Source organism: Triticum urartu, unplaced genomic scaffold (assembly GCF_003073215.2).
Source record: "Triticum urartu cultivar G1812 unplaced genomic scaffold, Tu2.1 TuUngrouped_contig_6047, whole genome shotgun sequence".
Taxonomy (NCBI): Eukaryota; Viridiplantae; Streptophyta; class Magnoliopsida; order Poales; family Poaceae; genus Triticum; species Triticum urartu.
This window is the reverse complement of record NW_024116774.1, coordinates 2,011-22,301: the sequence shown is the minus strand read 5'-3', so window position 1 is coordinate 22,301 and position 20,291 is coordinate 2,011. Positions and strand designations below refer to the sequence as shown.

Here is a 20,291-nt window from a genome sequence, read left to right as displayed (position 1 = left end):
TGCGGATGCCGCTGCTGGGCAGCATGGCCGCCAAGGCCGGCAACGAGCTGGTGCGCGAGTTGATGCGGGCGTGGGGGCTGGAAAAGTCCCGCGGGAAGCTTGAGCGCCACCTCGCCGCCGTTCAGGATATCCTGCTGGACGCCGACGCCAAAAGCCGCACCAGCCCGGCCGTCCGCCGCTGGATGGTGGACCTCAAGACGGCTGTCTACAAGGCAGACGACGTCCTCGACGACTTTCGCTATGAGGCCCTGCGCCGCCGTGCCGCCCAGATCCGCCGCCGACACCGCTGCTCCAGGGCACGCAAGGTTCGTCCTCATCCTAGTTTATCTCACCACTCTGGCCAACTCCGTTTTAAGGTTTTTTTTAGACAAAGCTCCGTTTTAAGTAATCTCAACGCCCATCCTCAAACTATCCATAACCATTTAATGTTGTACCATCCAACACGAGCCTGTATCAATTCGCTTGCCAGTTTGAATGTATGTTTTTTTCATAAATCAGAGACAAACTAGACGGTGTTGCGGGCGTCCGGACAGCAGCCAGGCCCACCCCTAACTAACCGGGCCCATAAAAAAACCATTGTCGCCCGCGTGCGCTTCCCGTTCGAAACAGTCAGCATCAGTACCGCATTCACGCCACACAACACGAACTCTCATTGATGCCAACATTGAAGCGGCATGCCGGCCGAGAGAGTGCCGCTTTCCGTGACTGCTCCGCATTCAAAACGACACCGTGTCGGTCCATCGCCCCTACATGAATGATATACGGTTGCCGGCGAATCTACTCCGGCGCCACCCATCTGTCTATCCGCCGCCCACCATTAACCTCACTACCGCAACCCATTGCCTTCCCGCCCGCTCTATAAACTCAAGCCCCGGCCATAGTTGCAGTCATCCTCCTCCGGTCCATTTCTCCTCTCCGCAACCACGCCCGCCATGGACTCATCGTGCTGCAAAGCCCTTTGGAACACCCTCTCCTCAGAGCAGAAGGAGATGGCCACCATTGCTGCCGACTGGCAGGCCGTCCAGCAGACAGAGGCCGACGACGCCCCAATGGAGAACGATGCGGCACCACCCTCCTCGCCGGTGTGCACTACACAGACATGCCGCGGGAGGAGCCAGAGGCCAAGTTCTGCCAGGTTATAGCCTACAAGTGCACAAGGTTTTGTTGTAGTCTTTTCAAAGTAAGAGTATCGATGCCACAGGGAGCACAAGAATCATTTTTTTGCATACTGGATGGTTTAAATACGAAAAGTCTAACGCCCACACGTGTGGGCGTCTGGCAACTCACCCACACGCATGGATCCTCGTCCAACCAATTCTGCATGAATCTTGGCGCGTTCTAGCAGTTTTTGTGTGACACGTAGGACTAAGCTGGTGTGTGGGCATTCATCCGGTCGCCCACACGTCCTTTTTTTCACCACACGGAGGGCTGGTGTGTGGGCGTTTAGCAATTCGCCCACACACTTGTTTCATGCACGCAGAGGAGGCTGGTGTGTGGGCGTTTATCACTTCGCCCACACGCTCGTCTCCTAGCCCACACCCAAAGCTGGCAGTTGCCATGTGTTTCTGCAGGTACATGGCAACTGCCCTAGCTTTGCTTGTAAGCAGATGGCAACTCTTTTTACCCGAGTTGCCATGTGTTTTTGCATGGTACATGGCAACTGCCGTAGCGTACACGTAAGCAGATGGCAACTCCTTCTTTTACATGGCAACTGCCCTAGGGTGCTTGTGAGCACATGGCAACTCTCTTTTACCCGAACATGTTTTTTTTGCCATGCCTTTTTGTAGTGCTAGATGGTAACTGCCTAGTGTTTAGTGGGTGGCAACTCCTAAACTTTTGTAATCATGGAAACTGCAGTAGATCAGACCATACATGGCAACTGCAGTTGAGCAACCATGGCAACTGTAGTTGTCCGACATGGCAACCGAAGTTCAGCGACATGGCAACTGCAGTTAAACGAACATGGACGAGGGTCTGGACCATGGCAACTGCGGAACGCGCGGTGACTGTCATGCGGGCGTGCGGGACCACGAGGTACGAGGCCTGACGTACGGGGCGTGTGGGCATTATCTATTTCGTCCACACGCACGCGTGTGAGAGGGATCGGGAGGGGAAAAAAGAAGTGTGTGGGCATTACTTTTTTTGCCCACACATGGGTGTGTGGGCTGTTCCTCTTATACACCACACAAAATGTGTGGGCAGCCCCCCTAACGCCCACACGTGTGACACTTATCGGCGTCTTTTAAATATTGTGCCTGCAAGTTGAGAGTGATCTAAAGCAGTAGTATTATAATAGAAACGGTGTAGAAAGCATAAAGGTAAATATTGCAATGAAAGTAAATACAGAGGGTAGCAAATGAGTCTTGAAACCAATATGATTAAAGCATTCCTAGGGAGTCCGGAATCCCCTCTAGCATGCATCTATAGCGGTATCTAGACACAATGCTATGTCAGATTCCTAAGCCACTTCGCATATTTCTATTTGTGGACACAGCCGGGATACGTGTATAAACTCGGCAACCCCGTATCACATACGCCCCACTCCGGTTACCACACCGTGATTAATAGGAAAAAGGTCCCCGTGGACACAGCCTAAGGTGGTCTTTGTTTTACCCACTGCTGCAACGGTCCGGGACGAAGGGAGATGAGGCATGGCACGCCACCCACCGCGACAACCAGCCGATCCGCCAGCAGCAATAACCTTCTGTCCAAAATTGGCATACACTGGATGATCGATTTCACCCAACATGAAGAAGATCATTAACATAGACATGCAAAGAGGATATTAGATCCTAGTATCAAACGATCTACTACACGCTATGGTTCATCCATATCCCGAAGAACTAGGAGAACTACTCACTCATAAAGGCAACAAACATCATAGCACTAGTGATGGCAAACATGAATGATTCACACATGTAACACACAAGTTGTCCCCACTAGGGTTCATGAGATTACAATGAGTAGGAAGTGGATGATGATGATAGTGACAGTGGTGATGATGTTGAAGCCCCCCTTGTGATTGTGGGGGAGGCGGCAGCCTCCTCCTTGCCAATTCCTCCCTCTGGATTGCTCCGGAGGCTAAGGTTCCTCCTTCTAGACGAGTTTCTTGTTTCTGTGTGTGTCTGGTCCCTGATCAGATTCCACAGGGTGAAAATAGTGGATGAGGTGACGGCGATGGCACTCCATATGACCACTCATACAAGCGGTCGCGGTCGTATGATACGCCATCTTTTGCTCTAGGGGTGGCGCAACGCCTCCTCCTTTCGTCCTCTTGCCCCCTCCACTTATGATAGATGATTATCACATTAAATGCGTATTTCACTACCATTTTCATGGGATTTCTTCCAGAAAGTATTATTTGATTCAAAAAGTGTTACCTGAGAAAACATGACAAAAAGAAGTGCGCGGATGTGGTAAAATTGCACAAAGCCTACCGAGTAGGCACAAAAATAATATCAAAATAGTCACATAATTTGCACTCGTCAACTCCCCCAAGCTTAAAGGTTTGAAACAAATATAGCAGCATGTAAGAAAGAGGTTATCTTCATTATGTGATGCGGATGGTTGAAAACAAATGAGTCCATGAGATTTCAGAATTTGCATTATATGATCGATCTTTTTGCACACTACCATATCTATGCCTTTATCAGATTAGCATGAAGGCTTCCACACCTCACTGTCTATCGTTAGGAAGATGTTCTTCAACTCTAAGCGACAATTACTCCATTCTTTTAGCCGAACAAGTTTCCTCGATCTTTTGTTTAGTGAAGATATTTTCTTACTTACTATCCCATGTCACTGAAATTTTCTTTTCCTTATTAGGGGTGTGACATGTAAAGATATGTTTGATTCTTTATATTGACAATGGGGGTCTTGACAAGTCTTTCAGTTTTTTGTTTCTATAGTTATTTTTACCGTGAAAGCAACTTGTTCCTTTACATACCTGGATCATGAGCTTTTTCGTTAGACTGTAAACTTTCTGAGCTACTGGATTTAATCTAAGCATTTACATCAATGATGAGTTCATTTACATTAGAACACAAGAGCAGGACTAGATCTAAGCATCACATAGATTTACATTTACAGGCTGACTTTGTTCAAAGTCCAGCCCCGTCCGGGAGCAGTTTAATCCTGCAAATTCCTATGCACTATATTTTCACTTGTAAGGTGAAGTTTGGTTAGACTGTAAACAAATTCCTATGCTCGCTGGGACCTCCTTACAGGCAACAAAACATAAGAACACAAGAGCAGGACTTGATCTAAGATTCACATAAGTCAGTCTGTCATGTGTCCTCAAATACTTCAATATTTGCTGCACACGTTCTTGCATAATTTCAACATAATGTTTTAATTTATAATTGAAGCTATTCAAATTCAATTTAAGGTTTGGATTTGGAAATGGAATCCTTTTAATATCTTTTTTATTTGTTTCATTCCAGGTACTGAGCTACTTCACCGCCAATAGCCCGGTTATTTTTCGTCTTTCCATGAGCAGGAAGATGAAGGATGCCCTGGAAATGATAGATGAACTAGTCGTGGAGATGAACAATTTTCACTTCCTCCAACATGTCGAGGCACCAAGTGTTGATCTTCCGCAGACACACTCTCAAGTCGATGAATCAGAGATTGTGGGCAGACAAGATGAGAAGGAACAAGTAGTGAAGATATTGCTCGACCACCAGAACAATAACGATAATAATGTCATGGTGCTCCCCATAGTTGGTATGGGGGGAATTGGTAAGACTACCCTTGCCCAACTTGTGCACAATGATCAAAGGGTGAAGCATCATTTTAAGTTGGTCTTATGGGCATGTGTCTCTGACAAGTTTGTTATTGAAGAAATAGTACGATCTGTAATAGAAGTGGCCACAATGAAAAAGTGTGATTTGACTCAGATGGAGGCACTGCAGAAGGAGTTTCGTGAAGTTTTGGGCAACAAAAGGTACCTCCTAGTGTTGGATGATGTTTGGAATGAAGATGGACATAAATGGGATGCTATGAGATCATTACTAAACTCACATGCTGGCTCAGGTAGTGCTATAATTGTGACAAGCCGCAGCGATCAAGTTGCCTCTATCATGGGTACGCTTCCTCCACATCACATATCACTTCTAAATGAGGATCAGTCATGGGAACTTTTTCACAGAAACACATTTGGAAGGAAAGCGGAAAAGCAAGAGGAATTGATTTCAGTTGCAAAGAACATTGCCCACAAGTGTAAGGGGTTGCCTCTTGCTATCAAGACCATAGCAGCTTTACTTCGTTCAAAGCATCACAATCAGTGGTTTTCTGTTCTGGATAGTGATGTCTGGAAAGACGACATCCTCACATCTACTGCTATTGTACCTGCACTACAGCTGAGTTATGATCACTTGTCATCCGAAGCAAAAATATGCTTCTCCTTCTGTGCTCTTTTCCCCAAGGATAACCCAATGGATAAAAATATGTTAATCCAGCTCTGGATGGCAAATGAATTTATTGCATCAGAAACAAGAGGCCAACAAATCTTTGATGTGCTAGTTTGGAGATGTTTTATTCAATTAGATGTGGACATTCCAGAGCATCTGCTCTCTGGATTTGGAGACAAGTTCATCCACCGACCAGTCACATGCAAGATGCATGATCTCATGCATGATCTCGCTGACTCCGTAATCGGAAATGATTGCTCCAGTATACAAGAGTCTTCATCATGTGAAGAAATTTTTCAAGGATCCACATATTCCAGTTCATTGCAGCATGGGGTTCGACATTTATCACTTGATCATGTCAGTAATAACACCATTGCAACCATGAAGGAAATTTTAGCTCCTCGGCCCCGCACAATATTAGTCCAAAGTGAGTGGTGGTTTGAGACTCGGTATGGGACTCCTCTAAGTGTGGCCAAGTCAAACTTCATGTCACTGCGAGCATTGAAGACATATTCAATCATAACACAAATGACAAACTTGAAGCATCTTCGCTATCTAGATTGTTCTTGCTCAGCTATATCTTCACTTCCTGAAGCCACTACAATGTTGTATAACTTGCAAACGCTGAAGCTCACTCAATGTACAAAACTTGAGAAATTACCAGAAGGCATGAGATATATGATCAATCTTCGGCACATCTTCCTCTTTGGGTGTCATCGTTTGGAGCGCATGCCACAAGGTATTGGTCAGTTGAATTCTCTACAGACATTGACAAATTATGTCTGTGATAGTGATGTAGGTTGTGGAATTGATCAACTGAAAGATTTGAATCTTAGTGGTGCTCTTTCTTTGACTAAGTTGAGAAAAGTGCATAGTGCAGAAAATGCTAAACAAAGCAATATGTCTGCCAAGCATAATGTGAATCGATTGTCACTTGATTGGGAAAATGGACCTTCTTATAGCACACAAGATGGGTATGAGGTAGATGCCAGTGCAGAAGGAATATTAGAGGCCCTTTGTCCTCATAAAAGAATTGAAGCTTTAATGTTATCTAATTATAGAGGTGCTAAATTGTCATCATGGATGCACAACTCTACACTGTTGGAACATCTTAGTGAACTTTATCTGATTAGCTGCAAGAACTGCAAGGATCTCCCCCCATTATATAACTGTCCCTCCCTCAGGTACCTGAGTTTGAAAGGTTTTCATAATTTGACACGTATATGTGTTGGTGATGATGATACAGACAGTGGGCAATCATGTATTACTCCACCACCCTTCTTTCCTAAATTGGAATATATGAAGCTTTCCAACATGCCTAAGCTAGAGAGATGGCACATAGAGGTGCCTGGACAAGCAGCGGTTGTATCACTCCCTCAGCTCAAGAAGCTAGAAATTATTGAATGCCCAATGCTACGAAGCATGCCCAAGATGCTCCCGCTGCTTGAAGATCTGCTGATAAAGTGGGCAAGCGCCATTCCCGTGTACCATTTGATTAATCTGTCCGTGCAATCTAATCTTGAGTGCAAGGGCATCATTTCAGTGGAACCTATAGTTGGTTGGCAGCCTCAGGACCTTCATTTCTCGGGGCTTGGTGACTCATATGTGACACTGAATCTCAAAGGTTTGAAGGACAATGTAGAGCGCTTTGAAGAGGAGCTGAAAAGAGTACCTTCCAGATTTATTAAGAACTTGGATATAGTAGATTGCAAATTTCTTTTCTTAGCAGAACAATCTCAAAGACAGAGGAATATATGGAAACATTTTGGTTTTGTTGAAACAATCTGGATTAGAGGCAACAATAATACAGTACAATGGCCAGTGGTAGAACTTGGAAACTTGAATCGTCCTCGATATCTAAACTTGATTAGTTGTTCCAACTTAACTGGTTCACTTCCATCAACCATATCCGATGACGAAAATGTCTTGCTTCCTCAACTCCGGTATCTTGACATTATGGACTGCAAGAATTTGGTGGAGGTACCAAAGTTGCCTGCATCTCTTGAAATATTGCGCATCTGTTCTTGTCCCAAGCTGGTGTCCATGCCAACAATTCTTGGGAATGTGAAAAATTTGACACATCTCACTCTGAGTGGGTGTAACGCGCTGGTGGCATTTCCAGATGGAATGTATGGAGTCACGACACTCAGGATGTTGAAGATGGTGTGGTGCCCAAGGGTAGAGACACTACCGGAGGGACTCCTGCAGCAGCTCCCTGCCCTCGAGGACCTATGGGTCATGGGCTGCCCCCATTTAGAGGGAGCCTTCTCAAGAGGAGGCGCTTACCATGATTTGGTTAAGGCTAAAGTAATTCGAGAGGCAAGACTTGGCGGTGAGATTGAAATTCACATTAGCTCACATTGATCTTTGATTGAGATGCCAGCCTCATGGGATTATTTATGTGTGGCGTTCCAGGATTGATGTATTTGTTGAGTGCAACATACCTACCTAGATTGGATGTCAAAACTCGGAAGCGCTTGTATCAGTTGGCATGGAAACCTTGCCTTAGTTCCTCCACAAGTGTTATTAACATTGTTGATCTGCTATGCAAGCTGCAACGGTTAGGACTGAATTTCCAGCCACTCATAGATTATACTCCCTCCGTTCCGAATTACTCGTCGCAGAAATGGATGTATCTAGAACTAAAATACATCTAGATACATCCATACCGGCGACAAGTAATTCGGAACGGAGGGAGTACTCGTTTTTTTTCTCTTCTCATAGCAGACTATGGCCATAGCTTTGTCTTTATGGGCTGAAATTCTGTCAATGTATACTACTTGATCAGTCTTCAAGTAATCACTGTTACTGTATGAAAGAATCTAGTGACTGAGATGCTCAGTTCTGTGCCACACAAAGTCAGTGCAATATGCATTAGTTAACCTGTCAGATAAACTGCTCCATATTCTCTATGTGTTTTATACATATATGTATATGCTCCTTCAAATATCCTCTTCTGCTTGATTACTGAAATACAACTACTACTACTTCTGTACTTTTCTGGAGAAAAGTGTAAGGATTTTCATGTGGCAACCTCTGTGCTTCTCATTGTCAATGTGCGTTGCAGTTCTAAGGCTGCATGATACTACAATGAAGATTGTCTACACAGGAAGAAATGTAATTAGTTGCAACAGCACATCCAACACAAGAAGAAACAGCAAAGCAGCATCTGCCGAAGACACGATTCTTCGATCGATCGGGAACGCGTGGGGGCAGCTGTACGCAGACACGATGGCGTATTGCATGTTGCGTTAAAGTAGCTAGATGGGCCAAGTGGCGTGCGGCCCAAGGTCGAGCGGAAGCAGGCTGCTGGGCAGAGTTTAGGCCGAAACATGTGCGTGAGGGGCTGATGCGAGATTTGTTTTGGACCTCATGTTGACATGGCGAGAGGCAGATCAAATCGAGCAAAGGAAATATCCATTGATACATCCATCGGGAATTAGCAATAGAGGCATTGACAAGGCAATTGCTAGTATTGGAGTTGTGCCTGGAGCGGTTACACGTGAAGACCAAGATTGGTTGGATTTTGCTATTAGTACACACGGGTGTACCTCATCAGGTTTTGTTTGTGTACTTGGGGCATCGTGTGGAAAGCTCAGATAATTTTTTCACAGGGTCAGCTGTAGGAAGAACCAGGACGTCAACGGGTTCCAGGTTTGAGGTGGAGAAGTTCATGAAACTGAAAACCTTGGGTTATGGCAGACAAAGGTGAAAGATTTGTTGGTACAATAGGGATGCTTAAAGGCGTTGCCGGAAGTCAATTCACCTAAGATGGAATTATCATGTGATGGATGGAAATTCATGGAAGACGATTTGAGAGCCTCGAGCGTGTCATGCAGTCGAACGAGTTCGGCTTGGTCGGACTAGATAATCTAACGGATCGACGCGAGTCGGTTGGTACAGAAGACGGTGGTGGGATCGGCGATGACGACGTAGGAGCGTGATGCTGATGGTGACCGACTTCTGGGGCGTTGAAACACGTGGCATAGGCCCCGAGGGCTTGCGTGACTTCGACAAGACTATGGCGTGGGGTTGATTCAAGGTGGTGTACACACGGAGCTTGAAGTCGACGGGACGCGAGGGTGGACTGATCATCTACCATGGAGTCATGTTGAAGGTGGAGCTGGATTGAGAGGTTACGGTGTAGGGATCCAGAGAATCGAAGCCTATTTAGTGGGAAAAAGCGAGGGACCCGTAGTTCGAACTGGAGCCCAGTGGTCTGATGGAAGCGTGAAACTCATCATCGGTCGGTGATGGTCGGTGGTACTCTGTAGTGGGGTTGAGTGGTGTGGGTTCGCGACCCTTGAGACTCGACCGGGACAGTGGAGGCTCGACGCGGTAATAGCAGCGAGGCGTGCGGTACGCACGAGGCATGGAGACGGGCCAGGGCTCTGGTGGTCATACATGTGGTGAGACAACTGTAAATTTGACTTGGGATGACTACAAGCAATGGTGAAATTCCTTCAATTTTCAGACAGGCAGTCAAGAAAGGAGCGGTGATGTTAAGTTCAGGTAACTCTTATGTGTGACACCCAATATGTGAGTTCATTTTCACGCAGGTCAGTGATCGGTGTGTGATGGCGTTGACGGATACTCTGGAAGTTGGGAGCACGGACTAGAGTAACAAGGAACTTAATTTTGCTCAAGTGTTGACTGTGGTCAAGAAAAAGAGGGTCTACAAGTTGTAGGTGGAGTCACATGAAGTCTTGGGGTAGCAGCGGTGCTCATGGGATAGGCTCAAGTCCAATGTACATGGAAGTTTGACACATGGACGAATTCAAGGTGGTGGAGAATATTCGTCAAGGTGGAGTTTGTTAGGGTTTTGTCGAATATAGTGTACAAGGTAGGTTATAGTTGGACTTGTAGTTGTATTGTGTTTAGATAGGATATGGAGTCGTGTCCTCGCATTCATGTTGGCTGTAAATGACATGGCAATCTGTTATAGCCAGCAGTCGGTTGTATTATTAACCATGCTCTAATCAAAACCACTAACGTTCTACACATGGTATTCTTTATTTCTACATGCACTAACTATAGCCAACCACTGGGCTTAACTAAAGTGTGATATTATGGGCTTTAAGCACTGCCCTACAAATTTGGTCTCCGGGACTAGTAATCCGGGACCGAGGTAGTAGCTCATTGGCGATTGGGTAATTAAAGAGGAGAGAGATAATGTCTTGCATCTTTCTAATGCCTTTTTTACTTCACTTCATAATTTATACAATATTTTTTATATGCACACTTTTCACCTGTTGGAGGGAGTATGGAGACATAGAGAGGATGGTTGTGTAGTGACGGCGGTCGGACGTCCCATGTACCTTTTGGATCACGGAAAAGTGGCGACGACAACACGCGAGTGATTCCGATGGTGCTGCTACTTGAGCACTCGGTCTTGAGCTCTGGGGTTAAAAGTTAGGTCTCGCCCGAGTTTGTTTATAACCCACATTGAGAGTGGCACATCATTTTGAGTTGGTCATATGGGTCTGTGTCTCGGACAAGTTCGTACTCGAAGAAATAACCCGATCTATAATACAAGTAGCAACGATGAAGAAGTCTGATTTCACCGAGATGGAGGCACTGCGCAAGGAACTTCATGGAGTTTTGGGCAAGAAAAGGTACCTTCTAGTGCTGGATGATGTTTGGAATGAAGATAGACAAAAGTGGGATGACATGAGATCTTTGCTATGCTCACATGCCGTCTCAGGCAGTGCTATAATTGTGACAAGCCGCAGCAATCAAGTTGCTTCTATAATGGGCACACTTCCTCCACATCAGATATCACTTCTAGATGAGGATAAGTCATGGGAGCTTTTTCATCGAAACACATTCGGAAGGGGAGTCGAAAAGCAAGAGGAAATGATTTCAATTGCTAAGAGTATTGTCCACAAGTGTAAGGGATTGCCTCTTGCTATCAAGACCATAGCAGCTTTACTTTGTTTGAAGCATCACAGTCAGTGGTTTTCTGTTCTGGATAGTGATGCCTGGAAGAATGATGTCCTCACAACTAAGATCGTACCTGCACTACAACTAAGCTATGATCACTTGTCATCAGAAGCAAAAATATGTTTTCCCTCTGTGCCATTTTCCCCAAGGATAGTCCATTGGATAAAGAAAAGTTAATCCAGTTGTGGATGGCAAATGACTTTATTGCGTCAGAAACAAGAGGCCAACAAATATTTGATTTGCTAGTTTGGAGATGTTTCCTCCAAGATGTGGAGATTGACAGGGAACTGCTCTCCAGATTTCAAGATGGGTTCATCCATCAACCAACTACTTGCAAGATGCATGATCTCATGCATGATCTTGCTGAATCCGTAAGTGGAAATGATTGCTCCATTCTCGAAGGATCTTCATCACATCAAGAAATCCATGCTAGTTCATTACAGCATAAGGTTTGACATCTATCATTTGATTATGTCAGTAACATACTACTGCAGCCATGAAGAAAATTCTAGCTCCTCGAGCCCGCACAATATTAGACCGAGGGGAGTCTCCTTGGGATACGAGCAAGTCTCTGAGTATGGCCCTGTCAAAATTCATGTCCTTGCGAGCATTGAAGATATTCTCAATCAGTACACACATGACAAACTTGAAACATCTTCGTTATCTGGATTGTTCTGATTCCGATATATCTGCATTGCCTGAAGCCACTACCATGTTGTATAGCTTGCAAACATTGAAGCTCATTGGTTGTACATACCTTGAGAATTTACCAGAAGGCATTAGATATATGAGCAGTCTTCGGCACATCTTCCTCGATCGGTGTTTTAGTTTGAAGTACATGCCACGAAGTATTGGTCAACTGAATTCTCTACAGACATTGACGAGTTCTGTCATTGATAGTGACGATGTAGGTCGTGGAATTGATCAACTGAAAGATTTGAATCTAGGCAGTGCTCTTGCTTTGACCGACTTGAGAAAAGTGCATAGTGCAGAAAATGCTAAACAAGGCAATATGTCCGCCAAGCATAATTTGAAGCGATTATCACTCGGTTGGTATCGACCTCTGTCTGGACCTGAGAGAGATGTTGGATATGAAGAAGATACTAGGGCAGAAGGAATATTAGAGGCCCATCGTCCTCACAAAAGGCTTGAAGGTTTATGTTTATCTAATGCTGGTGCTAACATCATGGGTGCACAGCTCTACACTGTTGGGACATCTCATTGGTCTTTGTTTGAGTAGATGCAACAACTGCAAGGATCTCCCACCATTCTGGCAGCTGCCCTCTCTCCAATACTTGGATTTGCATAGAATGGATAGTTTGACAAGTATATGCGTTCGTAATGATGATACAGACAAGGGGGAATTCTCTATTTCTCCACCACCCTCCTTTCCTAAGCTAGAAACCATGCTACTTTACTACATGCCTAAGCTACAGAGATGGCACCAGGAGGTGGCAGGACAAGTAGCTGTTGTATGTTGGTGTATAAATAATGTAATTAGAGGACTCCATAGGGTCTAAAATGTAAAGTGTACAAACAAAATATAACTCAGAACAGAGAGACTGGATCGGTGAGGAACGCTCCAGAATTCCCCCAAATCCTCTTCGTGCCATCTCCAATCCCTAGCCCAAATCTTACAAATCCCACATGATTTTCATCATGGCATCAGGGCAGGTTAATCTGATGTGATTTTGATCTTGGTGGCGGCTGGTTGAGGCGCTGTGTCGCCGTGATTTCTGGCTGTGGGTGTTGGTTGCTGCGCACCCATCTCCGTCGTACGCCGGCGGCCGCTGTTCTCTCGAAGCTGCGGAAGGAGCGCCACGACCGCTTGCTGTCGCCTGCCTCATCCCCGACCACCGTCTGGTGCGGCTGCGCTGGATGTTGTATGCTTGGGCTGGTCCATCAGGAAATTACTTGGTGATGCTGCGTCGCCCATGTCCAAGCAGTAAGCTAGCTTGCTAGGTGTCCGATTGATTGCAAGGCTAGCTGATTGATAGTGGTGCGTGCATTTGGTGCTTCTCCTGGTCTAGTCCCGTGAGATTTGGTCAGGCGTGCATACAAGTACAATTCACTTTTCTTTGTCACTGCATTTGGTCATATGTGTGAGAAGAAAATAGTGTGTGCGCCTTCCTCTGGACAATTGTGATTAGTGCCGCTGGAAAGCTCGTATTGCTGGGTGTCCGGATTAAAATACTCTGCTCGTGCCTGTGTGCATTTGAGAGCAACTCGTAGAAGTACATCTACTTGCCATCAACATTTTGTACTAGTGTACTGTTGCTAGCGGAGTGCTGCAAAATCAAGTCCTGTGTGACTAGCTCCTGGTTGGGTTGTAGTGAGTCATGGCAGATCCAACCAAGGAGAAATCAAGGGATTCTAGTGTGGATAAGTTGTATGAGATTTTAAGCAAAGTATTTGAGCAGCAATAGAAACAACTCAAAGTGGTTCCTGAAGCAATCAAGTATGCACTTGAGCCTAATCCAGTAAAGTTGGCTGGACTGAGCAATTACATCAGCTGGGCGCGTCATGCCCAGTTAATTCTGAGTTCTCATGGCTATGAAGAATTTCTTAGCGCTGATGAAGAGAAACTGAAAAGTGGCACTAGCACAAAACAGATTAATGATAGAGTGTTGGTCTAGTTATTAGGAAGCATGGAACCACCTATTCGAGAACAAGTTGAGACTATGACTACTATATTTGAAGTGTGGAAAGCTTTGGAGAAGCAATTTTCAGGAAAGTCAAATAAGATGCAAGCTACTCGCATCATGCATGAGTTGACTAACTTGAAGCAAGGCTCGAAATCAGTGACTGAGTATGCAGGTGAGATGAAGAGATTGTACAGGGAGTTGCATTATTACCACCCTTTTGAGCCTGTTGACAAGAATGACATGGCTGTTCACCATACCTGGTTTGAACCGTTTGTGGGCAAGCTCTTCCTCGATGGCCTAAATCAGGAGTTTGATCTCCGTCGTCAGCTTATATTCTCCAAGACTGAATGGCTAAGCCTTGACGATATCATTTCCAGTGTGATTGAGAAGGAGACTCGTCTTGCTCAACCCAAGGAGCATGGTCAAGAAAAATCAGATGCACGTGCAGCCCTATCCATACAAGCTCATCGTGCTCCTAAGTCCTTTGGTAAAATTAGACTCTCAGAAGACTTGTCTTCCTCCCAGGATTCCTCTAAAGTTGAATCTAGTTTCCATGCTACTTCACACAAAGGTATGACACCTCACCAGGCCCACAATTTTACAACACAATCAAAATCTTGGATTATTGATACAGGAGCTACAAACCACATGACAGGAGCTTCAAATATATTCACTTCCTATACACCTTGTTCAGGTAAGGACAAGGTACGTGTAGCTGATGGATCCATGGCACCTATCACAGGACGTGGATCTGTTAGGTGCACCAAGACATTGTCCTTATCTCCTGTCTTGCATGTTCCTAATTTTCCGGTCAACCTCTTGTCAGTTAGCTCTATTACTAAATCTCTCAATTGTAGAGGTTGGTTTGATCCTACTTGTTGTGCTTTTCAGGAGCTAGGGACAGGGAGACTATTGGGGACTGGGACCGTGCATGATGGACTCTACTATCTTGATGAAGGAAGTGATGAAGTTGCTTTTGCGTTATGCTTGTCTCCTAGTCAAGAACTACTACTATACCATCGCAGGCTTGGGCATCTCTCTTTTGCTGCACTGTTTCGTATTTACCCCTCTCTTTTCAAATTGTGTCCTAGGGAGATCCTTGTATGTGATGCTTGTGAATTGGCTAAACATACAAGGGGTTCATATCCTAGTATAGGATTAAGAAGTGGCAAACCATTTGAAATGATTCACTCAGATGTTTGGGGACCCTGTGAGGTTCGTTCAATTTCTGGGCATCGATGGTTTGTAACTTTTATTGATTGCTTTAGTCGCTACACTTGGCTTTATCTCCTGAAGCATAAGAGTGATGTGTGCTCGGTTTTTAAGGATTTATGTGCTCTTATTAAAAATCAACATGGGGCAACTATTAAAATCTTACGGTCAGACAATGGTACGGAATATATTAACCAGGAGTTTGGACAGTTCCTTGCCTCAAACGACATTGAACATCAAACTACATGTGTTAACACTCCAGAACAAAATGGTGTTGCAGAGCGTAAAAATAGACATTTGCTTGAGGTTGCACGCTCACTTATGTTTACCATGAACATGCCTAAATGTCTTTGGGTGGGGGCAATAAAAACTGCAACATACTTGATAAACCGTATGCCTCTTCGGGTTCTTGGCCATAAGACCCCTGCTGAGTGTCTTCTTAAATCTAATGATTTTGAGAGTTCCTCCAAAGGTCTTTGGGTGTGTTTGCTTTGTGCATGATTATAGGAACTCTGTTGGAAAATTAGATCCACGTGATCTGTGTTTTCTTTTCATGGGTTATTCTCCTTCTCAAAAGGGTTACCGGTGTTGGTGTCCTTCGGAGCGCCGGTTTTTTGTGAGCATGGATGTGACATTCCGTGAACATGAATCATATTATGGCTCAACCAATGACACTGGCATTGCCTTATCCCCATCTGAAGTGCAGCAGGAAGGGGAGAGTGGTACTAAAGGATCTCCATTAATCCCTATTCATGTTTCCACTTCAGATGGTTTACCCACTTTAGATGATGTCCGAAATCAGGGGGAGGAGACAAATAGCGATGGGTGTAATAATGGTTCTGATCATGGAGACATGCAAGATGCATCAGGAGACTCTTCACTTCCTTCACAAGATGGTGAGCTTGACATGCATGAGGACCCAGGTACTAACAATAACCTCTCTAGTCATGTTGCTCCTATTAGCACCATCAGGCAGAGTGATAATCAATTATCTATCCTTGCTCCTGAAAATGATCTACCTATTGCTATGAGGAAACCTACAAGAAATCGAAACATTCCTGGACACCTCAAAGATTATAAACATGATATAGCTAATTTCATTTCCTATGAATATTGCACTCCACCCTTCAAAAGCTTTATTGCCTCTTTAGACTCTGTGTCCACACCATCTAATTGGAAAACTGCTATAGAGGACCCAAAATGGAAGGAAGCAATGCTTGATGAGATGTAAGCCTTGGAGAAGAATGGGACTTGGGAGCTCGTGGATCTACCACCAGGCAAGCAACCTGTAGGATGTAAATGGGTCTTCACTATTAAGCACACTCCTGAGGGTAAGGTGGAGAGATATAAAGCACGCCTTGTTGCAAAGGGCTACACACCTACATCGTTCTTTATATGGCTTAAAGCAATCCCCACGAGTTTGGTTTGACCATACACTATTTTACAAGCATATTAATGGCAAGGTTGCAATCTTGATAGTGTATGTCGATGACATTGTGATTACTGGAGATGATTCCAAGGAAGTTGCAGAGCTGAAGTATCATCTTGCGCATGAGTTTGAAGTGAAGGACTTGGGACAATTAAGATATTTTCTTGGTATAGAGGTCTCACGAGGGTCGAAGGGTATTTTTCTCTCACAGCGAAAATATATCTTGGATCTGCTCAAGGAAACTGGTATGCTTGGTTGTCGACCTGCTGCTACACCTATTGAGCAAAATCATCGGTTATGTAGTGATGTTGGGACACCAGTGGATCGAGAGCGCTACCAGAGACTAGTTGGAAAGTTAATATATTTATCTCACACCCGTCCAGATATTGCCTTTGCTGTGAGTGTAGTTAGCCAATACATGCATGACCCAAAATCAACTCATATGGAGGCTGTAAATAAGATCCTACGGTATCTTAAAGGGTGCCCAGGAAAAGGCCTCTTATATACCAAACAAGGGGACTTGCAAGTTGAGTGTTATACCGATGCTGATTGGGCTGGTTCCCTAGATGATAGGCGCTCAACATCTGGTTACTGTGCATTTGTTGGTGGAAACCTAGTTTCATGGCGAAGTAAAAAGCAAAGTGTGGTGGCTCAGTCTACCGCAGAAGCTGAGTTTAGATCTATGGCTCATGGCATATGTGAGTTATTATGGTTGCAGATCCTCCTAGCAGAGCTGCGGTTGTACAAGTACAAACCTCTGATGTTGTACTCTGATAACAAAGCTGCCATTGATATTGCAAATAACCCTGTTCAGCATGACCGAACCAAGCACATAGAGATTGATCATCATTTCATCAAGGAGAAGCTCGATAGAGGGATAATTTGCCTACCATATGTAACTTCAGCCAGTCAAGTAGCAGATATACTTACAAAAGGACTCCCGAAAAAAACTTTTCCCATGTTTTGTACCAAGATGGGTATGTACGACATATTCTCCCCATCTTGAGGGGGAGTGTTGGTGTATAAATAATGTAATTAGAGGACTCCGTAGGGTCTAAAATGTAAGTGTACAAACAAAATATAACTCAGAACAGAGAGACTGGATCGGTGAGGAACGCTCCAGAATTCCCCCAAATCCTCTTCGTGCCATCTCCAATCCCTAGCCCAAATCTTACAAATCCCACATGATTTTCATCATTGTATCATTCCCTCAGCTCAAGAAGCTAGCTATTTTTGAATGCCCAATGCTAGCAAGCATGCCCAAGATACTCCCTCAACTTGAAGATCTATTGGTACAGTGGTCAAAGAGCATTCCCATTTATCATCCGATGAATCTGTCTGTGCAATATAATCTCGAGTGCAAAGGCATGATTTTGATACAACCTACAGTATTCAAAAAGCATTCCCCTTTATCATCCGATGAATCTATCCGTGCAATCTAATCTCGAGTGCAAAGGCGTCATTTTCATACAACCTACAGTCGGTTGGCAGGACGTGTTCCTTCGTTTCTCAAACCTTGGTGATTCTAAGTTGAAACTGATACTCCGTGGTTTGACAGAAGATGTAGAACAGCTTGAAGAGAAGCTGAACATAATACCTTGTAGATTTATTAAGAGGCTGACTATAACAGATTGCGACTATATTTTCTCATCTGAACCATCCCAAATACAACAGAGTATATGGAACAATTTTTGTTTCGTTACGAAGCTGAAGATTTTTGGTTTGCCAGGTTCCCCTAGGTGCGGGCCCCGCGTGCCTAGGGGGACTGTGCGCCATCTTGTCGATTGTCAGGGAGTGGCCGAGTCGAGTCGGGTACAGTGGCTCTCTGTCAGGTCACCGCTTGCTGTCGTCAGCAGTGACGACGGGGGCACTGTTGCCACGCCGGCCCTGGCCAGCGCGTAGGTGAGGGGCACTGTTGCCATGCTCCGGCTGACCAGAGGCATGGGCAGGGCACTGTTGCCTCGGTCATCAGTGGATGAAGACTCGTCCCATCATACGACCTGGATGGGACGGGAGCTGACCCGTGGCTGGGTTGAGGAACACGCCAAGGGTGGAGCTAGCTTGTTGGGGATGTCTTGGTCGTGCCGAGTCCGACTGTCTTGTGCTGTTTGTCGAGGCCGAGTCGAGGGGCCTGGCCGGGCCGGAGAGTTCGGCCGGGTCGAGGAGCCTGGCCGGGTCAAGCGACCCGGCCAAGCGCGTGCCGGCTTGAGGGGCGACGCCGGCTCCGTTGTTTTTGAAAAGGATTCGGGTTCCCGACATGTTTGGGATTGTCTTCACAATAGTGGTCCAATGAGGAAAGATACCGTCACCTAGGTAGTATCCTTTGTCATAGTTGTGGCCGTTGATGGTAACATTCACCGGGGGGCTGTTGCCTTCGGCAAGCCTTGAAAACACCGGCGAGCGTTGAAGCACGTTGATATCATTGTGCGAACCGGCCATGCCGAAGAAAGAGTGCCAAATCCAGAGCTCTTGTGAGGCCACGGCCTCAAGTATAATAGTGCAAGCCCTGACATGGCCCTTATAATGCCCTTGCCAAGCAGAAGGGCAATTCTTCAACTCCCAATGCATGCAGTCTATGCCGCCAAGCATCCCTGGGAAGCCCCTGCTTGCATTCATCGCAAACAAAGCGGGCTGTATCTTGAATTGTTGGCTCCCTCAAGTACTCAGGGCCAAACACAACAATCACAATCTAGCAGAACCTATACATGGACTCTAGGCATGTAGACTCCCTCATACGGACGTACTCATGAATGAGATCACCGGGCACTCCGTATGCAAGCATCCGGATGGCTGCAATGCATTTCTTATAAGGTGAGAAGCCAATCTTTCCAAGGCCGTCCTCTTTGCACACGAAATAGTTATACTATCCGAGCACCCCCTCTCTATTATGATTGACAAGATTCCTAGCAATAAGAAAATCCCGCCGGAAGTTCTGATGTTTGAATAGCGGGTTGGTTGTGTCAAAGTAGTCCTTCCAAAGAAGCAAATGACCGCTCTCTCGGTTGCGATTCAAAGCCAGAATGTGCCCTAGGATCGAGCCCGGAACAACGACCGCTGCCTATTAAGGTGGCCGGCGAAGAGAAGAGACGCGCGGGCATCGACGAAGAAGCTGGCCGACGAAGAGAAGAGACGCGCGCCTCCCTTGGACCAAGTGGCTGGCCTGGCGGCGTCCGACGAGCGTGACGGCATCAGGACATCGGGCGGTGTTGGACGAAGGAGCTAGCCGAGGCGGGAGAGGCAGCTTCCTGCTCGCGGCGACGTCGGAGTGTGGGGTGGGAAGCTTTCGGGGCCCCGGCGGCGAGGTGGTGGTGCTGGCGACATGGGAGGTGGCGGCGTTGGGGGAGGCGAGTTGGCACGGGCTGCTGGCAGAAGCATCGGAAAATGGACGGCGGAAGCAACGGGCAGGGCGGGCGAGGGTTTGCTGTCGATATGGGTGGAAGAGGATGGCCAATGTGCCACCGACTAGCGGGCCTGGTGGAGGAGTAGGCGTGCGTCGCGCACATCCGCTTCGTGTCCGCGCCGAAGTAAATCAGGTTCAAAATTTGGCTGGGAACGGGTCGGCAGGAGAACGAAAAGCGGACATGCGTCCATTTGGGTCGGTGTGTTGGGTCGATTTTTCTGTCCGCGCCAATCCAAACAGACGCGCGGGGA

At 45.9% G+C, this 20,291-nt stretch overlaps 2 pseudogenes; both read left to right on the top strand.

Annotated features, from left to right (window-relative positions):
* Positions 1 to 5: 5 nt before the first annotated feature.
* Positions 6 to 7,983, top strand: LOC125530067 (annotated as a pseudogene).
* Positions 7,984 to 9,783: 1,800 nt separating this feature from the next.
* Positions 9,784 to 18,542, top strand: LOC125530068 (annotated as a pseudogene).
* The last annotated feature ends 1,749 nt before the right edge of the window (positions 18,543 to 20,291 follow it).